Source organism: Aedes albopictus, chromosome 2 (assembly GCF_035046485.1).
Source record: "Aedes albopictus strain Foshan chromosome 2, AalbF5, whole genome shotgun sequence".
Lineage (NCBI taxonomy): Eukaryota > Metazoa > Arthropoda > Insecta > Diptera > Culicidae > Aedes > Aedes albopictus.
Genome location: NC_085137.1, coordinates 368,072,112 through 368,086,098, shown reverse-complemented (window position 1 = coordinate 368,086,098; position 13,987 = coordinate 368,072,112).

Sequence of the window (13,987 nt, the reverse complement as noted above, 5' to 3'; positions counted from 1 at the left end):
TGTGCTGGACGGAGGAACCTATTAAAAGGTCCAACAAAAGAGGTCCTATTGGACGAAGTGTTAAATATAAAACTGTTCTTCAAGAACCGTGCAGGACGTCATTTATTACCTGAGACCTGAGCAGGATTCTTCCCGAGTATCCACTTGACCACGTCAAGGAGGGGGGGGGGGGGGGGGGGCTCGGTTCTCAAACCGAATATCACTGCACCGTGAAAATCACACGTCTTAGCACACGGACGCCTGTTAAATTATTAGCCAGTTTTGGGCAATGGCCGTTCAAATCCCAATTTTCTCCCTTCCCGTCATTCTCATCAACCATCATTTTATATGCTATGAAATCATTTTATGTAAAATCGAGTTGAATGGAATGGAAATTCAAACGTTCTAATATTTACGTCACGTGTAGTTTTCAGAATTTCTTTCTGTGAATTAACGATCGAGCATTTGTTTTGATCACCTCGATCACTCGTTTCTCGGCACGGGTCGCTTGACACCTTGAATTGGGGTTAGTAGTCCTATTCTTAGCCTACAACTACGCGGCTGACTCGCAGAATGGAGGGGTGGGGGTCGTCAGGCCCCTGGACTGCCGTCCCTGCTGTCCCTTCTCATCTCTTGATCAGCAAGATTCGACTGGACGTAGAAAATCAATGGATTATCATCAAGAACGCCTTCATCGCCATCGTCGAAAATAATTCGGGTGAGCTACGCAATCATAAGAGTAAGGAGCGGATCACAGAAGATACCTGGAAGAATTGATATAGAGCGGGTGGAAACACGAGGAGCCAAAGCCCTAGCCCTCCAGGATAGTTCGGCACTTGAGAAGGAAATGAAACGCTCATGTAGACTGGCCTTGAGCGCCGATATTTGCGGTTTTCTTGCCTTCATCAGCTAGGTGTTGTATCCAGTCGCAATAAGAGCATACTAGCCCTGTGACTTTCGATCTGTCAATCAAAGAGAGAAACAAAGAATAGTGGACTGCACGAAAAAAGATAACCTCACAATTTGACAGGTGCTGGTCCTGTTGTTTACATTTCGGACTTATACATTTTTCGAGTGACTAAGAAGCAGAGTTAGTTTCGCTGTTGTTTGCAAATTAAGATTTTTTATTAAAATGGATCCAGTTCAAAGCAGTTCTTCTGTTAAATTGTCTCTAGTGGTACAGAGACTACCAGATGAAGTAAAACAGCGATACATAGAGAAAATCAGAGTGATTAATTTTGTGGATCCATATTGTACGCGGACGAACGGAGCAGATATTCCATCAACTGTGAGTACAGGTCACGTTGTGGATTATCTTTTAAACCACAAGTCGCCGTTCATAGGAAAAGTTTACATGCCTACAAAAAATTCAAATCCGGTTTCGTAAGTTCTGTTGAAGGTTGCGCCATTAACGATTTTTTCGTCATCCGAGGAAAGGTGCGTCCAAAAACACAGCTGTAAATATTCTTGTTTAACATCTCAACTATCCATAAGTACAAAGATCCATGAGACTCTCTGAAGCACCGCACACACCATGGATTATCATTAAGAAAAACGGGTCCATCAATTGCGGACACTGCACGTGCCCTGTAGGTGTGACCGAGTCTTGTTCTCATGTGGCAGCAGTATTATATTCGTTGGCTAATTTACATGCTATTTCGATAAATCAAAAGGTAAGCTAACAAGATTTGGTTTGATTATTAAATATTGAGTTTGTTTCTTTTCTTATTTTTCATTCAAAGGTTACTCCAACGGACGTTCCCGCTTACTGGGTTAAGCCATCTAAGGGCATAAAAGAAGACTTGTTTCACAAAGTTCGCGATATTGACTACGGACGCAAAATTAAGCGGTTTGACGATTCTGTTTGTGAAGGAGCTAGCAGATCTGACTTTGTCAACTTACTCCAGAAATTAAAACAAGACGGATCAAATGCAGCTGTGCTGCGTAAATTTTGTGACCACGATCAATTCATGTGCAACCAGTGCGAGGAGAAACATGTTCCTGATCATATTATTTTGAACCGAAACATTCTCATACAGGGTATATTTAAAAAAGAGTTCGAAACGGTTAGTTTGGAAGATTTGAGAAAAATTGGTGGAGCAATGAAATTTTACGTTACTTTGTCAGAAATAGCAACGGTTGAGAAATTGACGCGAGATCAAAGTTTTAACCCGTTTTGGCATCATGTTCGCATTGGTAGAGTCGCTGCTTCGGTTATGAAGGAAGTTGTGAATTCATCCTTCGAAACACCTCCTCCAAAGCTTTCATTGCTTAAAAAAATTTGTCACCCTTACTTGTGTACTGTTGAAACTCAAGCAATTTCATACGGGCGAAAACATGAGGCCCGAGCGAAAGACTACGTAAAACATTTGTACAAAGACCATGTTAATGTATCATTTCTTGAGTGCGGAATTTTTCTTTATGATGAAAAACCATATGTAGCTGCATCGCCGGATATGCTCATTGGATGTGATTGCTGTGGAAAAATCAACGTAGAAGTTAAGTGCCCATTCCGATTGAGACTGAAGTCTGATTTAAATAAGCAACTCTCAATAGCTGACTTCACTGGTTCACAGGATTCGTTTATTAAGATGGAGGAAGGAAAATTAGTATTAGTTAAATCTCATAGTTACTATTATCAGATTCAAACACAAGCATTTGTTACTAATTCTAATTTTGGCTTGTTCGTAGTATGGAGTGAGAATGAACAGATTCACATCGTCGTACAAAAAGATCTTGCATTTTGGTTGCGGTGTGTTTTGAAAAGTGAGATGTATTTCAGAAAAATTATTTTGCCCGAATTGCTTGGAAATTATTTTTCCAACATTATTTCATTACTTCATTGAAGTCTGGATTAGAGAGAGTATCCAGATGTTGTTAAGTAAAAATTTGTTCAGAAAGATGAGAGAAATAAAAAAAATGAGTTTTATTATACTATTTTGTGTTTTATTGAACATCTACATAAATAAACCGAATGAGAAACTTGTCGATCACAGCTTTACCCAGGAATGATGCTTGGATTGAAGTTGTATAGTATTGCGCAAACTCTTGCAATTAAATCTATAACGTTTTTTCCATTTTCAAATCGCGCCAGAGAGGTTATAGTGACAACTTGTGATAAAACTAAATATTTCTGCTTGAGGATACCGATGCACCTTTCTACATGAATACGAATGCTGGTTATTTGTCTGTCCTTCTCTATGTCTGAAGGGTTAAACTGCTTTTTGTCCTTCAAAAAGGTTGGGATGTTCAAAGCTGCCCCTCTGCTACGAATCAAATCAGTGATATCGAACCCCTTGACTGCCAACACGACATCTCCTGGTTCTAATATTTCTAAAAATCCACAATCCTTTACAATGAACTTATCAGAACATCTGCCTCCATACCCTGGTGAGATGAAACAAATATTGCCGTCTGGACACACAGCGATAAGAAATTTTGCCGTTTCTGATTTCTTGTAGTTGCTGTAGTGAAAAGCTGCTGCTTTCAATTCTTCTGGAGTTTCTGAACGGATCTCAAAACAGTCAAGAACAAAAACCCTTTTTTCTCCAAATTTCTCTTTGAAGTCTTTGGGAGTGTGCCTAAGTAGTACGTCTTTAGGAGGCACATTTAATGCGTAGCTGAGACAAGTGTCCATTGTTTGCAGTGTACGGTGGAAATATTTTGAAATAGTATTCAAACAGACATTATAATCATAGGCAAGCGTTTGGAACTGTGGATTCAATCTCAGCTTAGTGAGAGTCATAACAAACATCTGCTCAGTTGAAAAATCGCAATATGGTATACTCAAATTAGGCTCCAGGTATTCGTAGATATTTTTGACTGTTGAAAAATTTGTAATGCCAGTGTAATAAAGGCACTTCTCATCGCTCACAGATATAAACTTGAACCCACGTTCCAAAAAATCTGCCTGACTCTGAAAAGAGCTGAGTATTCCCTGGAGGCGTTGTAATTCCTGCTGGTAGTTTCCAAGAATTTCACACGAAGTATCCGGCGAACAACAGACTTCTGTCATTGTTGCAGCATTCTTCGTCCTAGGTTTGTCCTCTTTGTAATCGTAGGCTTGCAATGGAATCACGTATGGTCTCGAACGTAGCATAGATGCTGGTGCACGGGCAGGTTGATCACTGGGCTTAGAACTTGTGTTTCTACTGTCTTCTAACGATCGATTTGTAGAGCTAGAGAATGAATTTCCGTGCTCTTGGCTCCCACATGAAGAGTTTGAATCTTCGGCATTCTCCCTAGAATCTACAATATGCAACATTATAGTTTAACCATTATCATTCAAATGTATGTTATTTCAACTTTACCTCCTCGAATTGGAGAAAACGTGATGCTCTGATGGTCTGGAACAATACTGTTTGATTCAGATGAATCTGAAGAAGAATCGTATCCTTCTCGATGTTGCACATTTGATCGTCTAGATTCTGATGTACCAGAACTGGAACTGCATGCTTTCGAAACTGCACTTGATCTCGAGCTCGAACTGGTATCATTCTGGCTGACTTGGGAGTCCACTGTGGAAGCTGCAGATTCGCTAGATACCGTGCGTGATCTTTGACTACAAGTCGACTTCCTTGAATGGGCACTCCGTGTCTCTGAAAGCGTGGGTGTGCGAGTTCCAGCGGAAGAAGAGTTTTCGGATCCTTCTCTGAAATCTACAATCTTGTGTTATGAATAAATATACACAAATATGATTTAATTACAATATTACCTCTTGATGGCGATCCTGGTGAAAGTATCGATTTATTCGAGCACCTTGCCGATTTGCATGATTCGGATGCAGAATTTGAATCTGTGTTCTGTTGTTGTACCGGCGAACTTGCTAATTTTGCCGATTTGGGCAGTTTCTGTGATGGTTTCCAATCTGCATCCTGAGTTTCTGTAAGATGCGCTGGTTTACCTGTATAAAATGATCAGTTTTCGTCAGTTTTTGTTGGTGACTTGTGGTAAAATAGGAATTTCTTACCGCTTCGGAAATGAATGCTACAAATTCGTTTGTTGAGGGGAGTAAAAGTGTCTCCATATCCAAGAGCACTTTTCCACGCCTGAATCCTCTCGCTGGTTAGCTGCTTCAAACATTTCCCTACCGTAGGGAAACGGAAAAAATTGATTCCAGAGAATTTCACGGTGGATTTACACTTATAAACACACAGCACTTCCAGGGCATGATTGGCTCCGACACTAATCACTTTAAAAAATCGAAAATTCTTCTAAGTACGAAACGTAAACAACAGGACCACCACCTGTCAAAACTTTTGCGTGACGTCACAGTGCAGTGGAGTATAGCTCAGTCTACGTTTGAGCGTGCATAACTAAACGTGCATAACTAAACATCCCTCATTACCGAAACCTCATAACTCTAATTGTCGGTTAGATCACTAGGGAGCCCTACCTGAGGAAGGTGAGAGAGCTACAAATACCGGCGAAACTCATCTCCTCTACGATATTCCATGTTTCTTAAGTGGAATAAGATGAATGCTACGAATCGTACGATGCCGGTGAAAGACACGTGTGGGCATCCGACCCGGTTGACCAGCTGAAACTATGGAATCCTTGTACAAGTGTCGGTCACCTAAGTATTGTGTTGCTCCTTGTTGTGAATTTGTGATAATTTGTGAATCGCGCGACAATATCTGTATGTCATTGTCATAGCTAATATTAGGCGACCACCTGACATAGGTGGTCATGGCATTTAATACATTTGAAATTACTTCTGCTCAATATTCAAAGTCATCAACATTCCATGTCAACAACTTTAAGCATGTCCCAATTTGTTTACTTTTTCTTCAAATTCATGTTTTCGAGCAATCACTACATATTTCGTAGAGCATCATCTGAAATGTTCAACGCTCCGAAGTATTGCTTATATAAATCCGGAAATGAACTGGCCGCTGCCTTCGTGCCCATCCGCATGCTCCACTTCCTGAAATCACTCAGCCATCATCGTGCAGTTTATAGACTTGTCTAATTTTCCGCCAAATATCACGCAGAGTCAAAATAAACTGAACCGAATCGTCATAACAGTAGGTAGATAGAGGCTCCTAGTGCTACACATCCAAAAGCGAAACAGATTTCCGCGCGCCTCGGTCAAAATGTAAATTAGTTTTCGTTTGTTTCATTTCCAGACTGGAGCTGTGCTTGATTGCCGAGTCAGTCGCGGACAAAGTCGCGAGGACGCTGGGCGTAATGACGAATCGTGGTGGGGAGGAGGCCAGGCCTGTCGGACAATATCCTTCCTAAAACCCACCTTTGTGAGCTGACAGAGTGCAACAGAGTTATTACTCGACGAGCGAATCCTAATTGAAAAATAATTATTCGTGTCGGCTTCTGCCAGTCCAATTGTAGCTAGGTACCAAGCCAGGCGTTTGGAGAGTTATGGAACTAACGAAGCCGCCAAAGCTGACTGCCGCTCCGTCCTCTAGCGAGCTCTAATGCGAGGCGGTGTGTGTGGGTGGGGAGGTTTGAATTATGCAAATCTCTGCTTCTGCTATAAATTACTTGCTCGGATCGCTGCCTGCTCGCAATTTTCCAGATAGAACAGCGCGTGATGGTAATCTGGTAGTTTTCAGGACTATTTTGCTGGTAGAATAGCGAGGAGGAGGAAATGAATATCAACACAAATGGTGGGGACTCTCTATAGTCGGAGCGAGTTTCTGCTGTGAAATGCCATGAATTCCAATTTTTGTGTAAGCATGCGTGTTAATAATAGGGACATTTTAACAAGTACATATTCACAGGAAGACAATTCATTATATAATTCACCGGAAAATTATGCACATGGTGGCTAAACTAGGTTGCAGAACTAAGTACTCTTAGGGTACCCGATTTACAATTTAAAATGCAGATAGTTTTGAGAAGGTACTGAAAACCGTCTTAAAACCTAAAGGATTTTATTTTGGATTATTCTGCTCCTTGGATCTACTTCACTTTAAAATGTTACTTTTTCATAATAGATTCTGAACGTATGGAAATTTGGTCAAATTATTACGACTGTGAACCGCTTACGTATCCTGTTTCTCTAGTCAAGACCCGAAGCCAACATACTATTTTCTCAATGATGCTTAACAGACATCCTGTCGTCAGCGACCGACAGGTATATTCATAGTCTACTTTCTTTTCGTCACATTTCAAAAAGAAAGCAGGAGATCGTAATGATATCATCATAATCGCTCGTATCATAGTCAGCAGTCAGACTCTTCGTCACGCATAGAAAGCGAAAACGGGCGCGTTGCCGTGTCGATTTCATTGTGCGTAGCTACGCTATATTCCTATACTTCCTTCAGAAATGGCGACGAAAGCTTGAATGACTTTTGTACCATATCTGCTTGCAAACAGTTGGTGTATACATACAAGCTTAGCTTCTGCAAACCTACATGAGCCCTAGGTGGATTATAATATTCAACAATTCTCGTGTGTCGGTTACTGGAGAAAATCGCTTGTGAATGTAGACTATTTGAGCGCACTTGAATGAGAACAAGATGATCGCAAATGTCAGTAAGAAAAAGCAGATTTGTCTGCACAGTTTTAAATGTACGATTTCAAAAACGTACATGATTATATGTCTTTTACGTCGGTTTTTAAATTAACTTGAATTATGTTCCATCACATCCCGATTTACTGTGAAAAATGTGTAAAATCTAATGATTTCAATATTCCTGGAACGCTGTTGTCGTTCTATGCCTGGTAGTGTGCTGGAAGCCTTTCTTTCATGGCTGCTCCGTAGCTAGCATGGATAATATAGATGTTGAATGATTCTACTCAAAGAGGATGCGTTAAATAAATCTGTTCAGCTGTACCGGTCGGTACGAGGAAGACATATAGGGATCAGCTTATAATATAACGGCAAAAATTATCGTACAAAATGTTTTGCAACTGACAGATGTGTGAAACACAGAAAAATAATGTGCATATTGGTGGATGGATACAAAAAGATAGTGGCTGATGATACAAGGCAACATTAGCAGATAATACTCAGATCCACCGCAACCATAAGGAGCAGCACCAAGAGTGTGATGACTGCAGCGAAAGAATGCATGCATCGGAACGATATGCAGAGAATTTATGGCACTGTCAAATTCGCACGGTATAAGACAGCACCAGCGCCTACCGAGTTTAATGACTGGTAAGAACTAGAAAAAAAAGTGGGATACAGGTGTGAATTGAGCTTCGGAAATATATTATGATAACAACGAATGTGTGCCAAGGAAAAGCTTCAATTTAGTTGATGGCGGTCAAGCAGTACAACTACCAACACAGGATGAGGTTAAAAAGTTTCTAAATGAAAAAAAACAATCAGGCTGATGAAAAGGGTGGTATCCCAAATGAACTAGGGCGGCACTAAGCAGCTCCACTAATCAATCCATCAGATCCTTTAAAAAATATAAGAGAATTAAGAATTGTCCAACAACTAGTTTAACGACCTTATACGATCAATATACAAGAAAATGCACAGATTAGAGCGTGCTAATATCAAATAGATTACCCTCCTTATTCCGGTGCACAAGATACTGTCACGTGTCCTGTTCAAGAGCCTGAAACCACTTAAAGAATCCTCTGCCGGCGAATACCGAGCTAGTCAACGATGGATCAGACATTTATCCTACGGATGATCCTATACTTGCAGACTCATCCTCTTTACATTGGTTTTAAAGTAACATATGATTAAATGAAAAACTATCAGCTTTGTCAGATTCCTTCCCAAATCCACCGATTCTTTGGGAAACTTCTTCAAGGATTCCTCCAGAAATTTTCACAGTTATTGCTTCACAGGTTCTTTCTAAAAATCTACCAGAGATTTATTCAGAAGTTTTCTTCTGAGATTGCTTTGAAAATTCCATTACAAAGAATTCTTGTAAAAAGTCTTGTATAGATTACACAGATCGAAAAAAAGAGTGTAAAATTCTGTGACATATGATGCACATAATTGGAGCGTGGGATATCACAGAAGTTTACATGACATATCATGTAAAAGTCATGAAATATCATGTAAACTTCCATTATATGTCATGTAACTCAGCATGACTCTGAGTATTTACATGACATATAACACAAATTTACATGATATATCATGTAATCCATCATAACACTAAGTTTACATGACTAAAATGAAGTTTACATGACGTGTAAATCTCATTATTTTAATCTGTGTACTTTATGAATTCATTCATGAGTTTTTAAAGAAATTCTTCCAGGGATTCTTCCAGAAAATTATCCACGGATTCCTTCAGCCATTCTTCTAAATACGTATTCAGATTTTTTGCACGGATTCCTTCAGAAAGTCTTTCAGTGATTCTTCCGTTTTTTGTTTTAGAATATCTTTCAAAAAAATCTGCAAAATTTCGCCACAATATCCTTCGAAAATTTTTCCAAGACTTTCTTCAGAAATTTCCCTAAGCATCCATCTACAAACTCTTTCAAAATATCATCCAAAGATCCATTCACAAATTGTCATGATTTTGTTTAACTTTCAACCGCTTAACCTAATTTACAGCCCTTTTATCAACTGGGGCACTAAAAAAGCGATTACATATGACAGCTGCACTAACAGTTTGTACAGCATCTTAATTTATCGTATAATACTGTATCGAACCGGTCTTTGTGCTGCTTTCACTTTTCTACTCTGTCCCTGATAGAATGTTGAGCACGACGATGTTGATGTGTGGCTGCTGCTCCTTTTCAAGTCCGACTGAGGGTCCATTATGGATTGCCATTTTGCCGATATCCAATTGTACACGTCCGTTAGAGCTATGAGAGCTCAGAAGAGAGTATAAGTGTTAGCCACTTTCTTCATAAGTTTCTCCGGGGATTTTTTTTTTTTTTCATTAAAAAAACTTCCAACGATTAGTACAAAAATTCCTGCATGAGATTGTCCTGAAATTACTCCACAGCTTTCTTCAGAATTTTTCTCTACAGATTTCTAATAAAATTCCTTCCTTTCCTTAAAAATCTCTTTGAATTCTTTTGTCAGTTTTTTAGAAACTCTTTCACGTATTGCTTCAGAAATTCATCCAGGTATACTTTTGGAAAATTTTCCACGGATTACTTCGGAAATTTCGATTTCTTCAAAAATGTTGCTAAGGACTTTTACGACATTCTTGTAAAACGTCTTTCCAAGGATTTCTTTATAAAATCTTCCTTAGATTTCTTTGGCAGTTGCTTCAAAATTTTCTTAACAAACTTCTCCAAAGATTTCTAAAGAAAATCTTCCAGGGATTCATTAAGAAATTCACAAAATCTTCTATGTTTTCTTTTTTAAATTTCTCCACGAATTCCATTCAAAAATTTCTCCAAAGATTCCTCATAAAAATCTAATATAGATTTCAAGATTACATATTTTTTTCTCAAACATTTCTTAAGTTTTCTTAAGGTGACTCGAGAAGTGATTTCAGAAATCACTTCAGGAATTCATTAAGCTCCAGCAGCGGTTCCTTCAAAAATGTTTCCAGGGATTTTTTTGGGAAAGTCGTTTTTTTAGAAAGTCTTCCAGGAATTCAGTAAAAAAATTTCATCAGTTATCCCTTCACAAACTCCTCCAAGGAGTCATTTAGGTATTTCTCCAGGATTGGCATTGGTAATTCCCAAAGGAGTGTATCCAGGAATTTATCCAAGGATTCCTTCAGCGGTTCGACTTCTTTCAGTGATTCCAGCTGGAATTCTTCCAAGGGTACCTGCAGAAATTCAATCATATTTTTTTTTTCAGAAATATTTCCTAGGAATTTCTGTAGGAAATGCTTCGTAAAATTTGCAAAAACTTTTTCTGGAAATATTGACAGTTGTTCGCTAGGAATTCTTTTTAAAATAGAGATTCTTTTGGGAATTTCTCAACAAGTTTTTCTCGAGGATTTTTTTAAGAATTTCCCTAGAGATTCCATTAATTAAAAAAAACTTCAGAAATTGCTTTTTGAGATTCCACCAGGGATTGCTTCAGCAATTTTTGCAGAAACTCCTCCAAGAATTTCTCAGGGGTTTCAACAGAGGCTAAATTTTCAACGGTTAACCAAATGTTGACCTTATATCCAAATGTTGTAGAAATGGATACGAAATAAAAGGGCAACTATTAGTTTTTAGCTTTATTTGAGAGACTTTCAGCCCTTGGCTGGTTCGTGGTAACTATTAGTTTTTATTTCTATCAAACCATCCTTCCAAGCATTGTAAATTTTAAGCACTTCGAAATTCGCTCCAGCTGTTCCTGCTGGCTAGACTGAGGCAAACTACGTAAGCATAAACTTTCTCCTATCCAGTATTATACCTGTCCGCTTATTTTACCGCGTGCAGTCGGTGTTGAAATAAGCTCCGCTTGTTCGTCATCTAACTTTATAGAGTTTCCGTTTTGCGATTGCAATATGGCCGTTAGGGTAAAAAAAAGCATCCGCAAAAAAATGCACACCAAGGTAAAGTACATATTAACGTTTGTGTGCAGTTGTGGTGAATCTCTCGTGGCAATTTTTTTTCGCAAGCTTCCTACTTTTCCGCTTCTGGTTCGGCAGCTAGCCACTATGTTCGGGACCATCAAATTTAAACTTCTCGTTGGTAGAAGAAAGTTTTCAGCAACAGTAGTAGATGGATCTAGGTTCTAGGATGAGCGGAAATTGTTTAAGAGAAAAACGAACCTGAACAAATCAGGTTTTATGCAATGCATCAAGTGCAATATGATCCAACAACCACTGTGTAAAAAGAAGGCGCAAATATCAAAAACCGTTTCTTTAGAGCAGTTGTTGAAAGAAGAATCAGCCCCAATAGCCGATTTCTATCGCCATGATAAGAAGGCAGGAAACTAAACCCATGGCCATATGATTACAGAGAGAACATACAGTTTTGTCGGTGGTGTATTCCTCGAATACCCCGATTATTTCATACAATTAACCCTTATGTGGCCGACAGGGTACCCGGGTACCCAGCGCCCATTTAAAAAACACGGTGTAGAAAAAAGCAGAAAATTTGTCTGACACATAACGGTTAAAAGGATACAATTGTTTGAACATTGGTTGTACAGACACAGTAAGTTAACTATCATAGTTTTGAATAAATAACGACAGAATTACTGCGTGGTGCTATACACATTGCCCGCTACGTGTATCTCCAATGCTCCAATGCGTGTATCTCCAATGCTACTGGCAGATTCTAGCCATCAACTGTCCGAATGTGACTTACTATCGTGCATCGCAATCTTTACGCTCCTCGCTAGCCCAAAAGTACATGCCACTAAATTGGAACGGTCATAAAATGAACCAAAGAAAAATGTTCGCATTTCCAGTGATAAGAATGACCTCATCACCACCAACACTTATCATCAGCAACAATTTGGTACCACACCATCACTGGCGGCGCTCGAGTCGAAACCAACCCATCCATCCTAGTAGAAGACGCAAGAAATGACCGGTCATTGGCGGCGTTGCGTTTCGCATTTCTCTTTAGCAACAATCCCGACATGAAATGAAAACCGCTGCTACACACCCAAGTTGTTGTTACTGCCTTGGATGAAGCATTGGTTTTACGATCCACTTAGGAATTCCCGCACTGCTAGAGAAGTATAAAAAGCGGAATATATCCTGCGAAACACTTGAAATGAAGAGCGATTCAACCAAACCAAGGCAACACGGCAGCAGCTCAGCAGCAGCAATCGTTGGCTCACTTGCTTTAGCACATCGTTCTAATCCTTCTTAGATAGACATGTTCGCACGGTCCCAGAGCCGACTGACCTCTGTATCTCATTTTCGACACCCTCCATTGCGTTGCTGGCTTTCTTGCACGCACCCATGGACATTGGACATGGACCGAGAAGGAGCATGAACTGCCAGGATTTGCAGATACTGGGTTTTATTGGAGGAATCGCTCGGCATTAAGATAAGCAATCGCTTATGGATGCGAACATGAGAAATTGCTCGCCTTGGCAGAAAATCGGTGACGACATGAGATTAACGAACGGGACAAGAACGTTGTCGGATAGTGAGGTTGGTTTTTCGGTAATGGTTCCAGCATCAAAAGTCAGATATCTACAACCATTCTTCGTCTAAAACGAAGTACATGCTAGCAGACGAAGCCCATCATGAAAAGAAAAAAAGTTTTGCAATCGACGGGAATCAGGTATCAGAACTCAGACGGCCGGCTCCAGAGGCACGATATCCTCCAATCGGGATAGTTATGCCATCGCCATAACATAAGGTAGGGTTTTTGACCTCTTTCCCGGCACTACTTGTAAACAAAATTGTTCAATACCTGAATTCACAAAAAAATGACCGTTTTCGTCCACTTTTTCCATTTGAATCAGATACCAAAATGGGGTGTTAAGAACTCATGGGGAGCTACTACTACTACTACTACTACTACTTTAAGGTCAGAAATATTATTAATCATAATTTGGGAATATACCACCCTGTAGCGAAACCGCAAACAAATAGTTTTTTTTTAATGTTTGAAATTATTAAATCCTTTCTGAAGCAAAATAGGATAAATCTCATCTGCCCAGGATATTTGAAAGAAGCAAAGCTATTTAGTGCTCACTTAATCGATTCTATAGTTACAATACTCCGCGCCGAAGCCAGAGAATCATAACTACAAAAAAAGACATCAGGTTCATCCGAAGATGTAATATCCACACATCCAGCAAAGTGTGTACTGAATTCCAGAACTTCCTCATCAGTGGAAGTGAAATTGCCATTTAGCAAACAAAGTTCGTTCACTCGGAAAACCTTAGATTTCGCAAGGATTTTGTTTGAATGACTAACTTTACTCAAACTGGAAACATTTGTACAAAGGTTATCCTGCCGGATCGTTAAGCAGACCGGAGAGCTTTCCTGTAGTCCTTGCGAGCTGTGAAAGCCTCCAAACCAGGCAAACGTCATCTGTTCCAACTCTTTCTAAATTGTTTCCTGAGCTTGGCCAGATCAGAGTTCCACCAAGGGGTTCGTCTTGTGGTCTTCACAGACCGTAGAGGGCAAGCTTATTCAAAAGCTTCCGTGATGGAGGTCATTGTAGTATCGTCGGCATTATCTAAATAAATCACTCG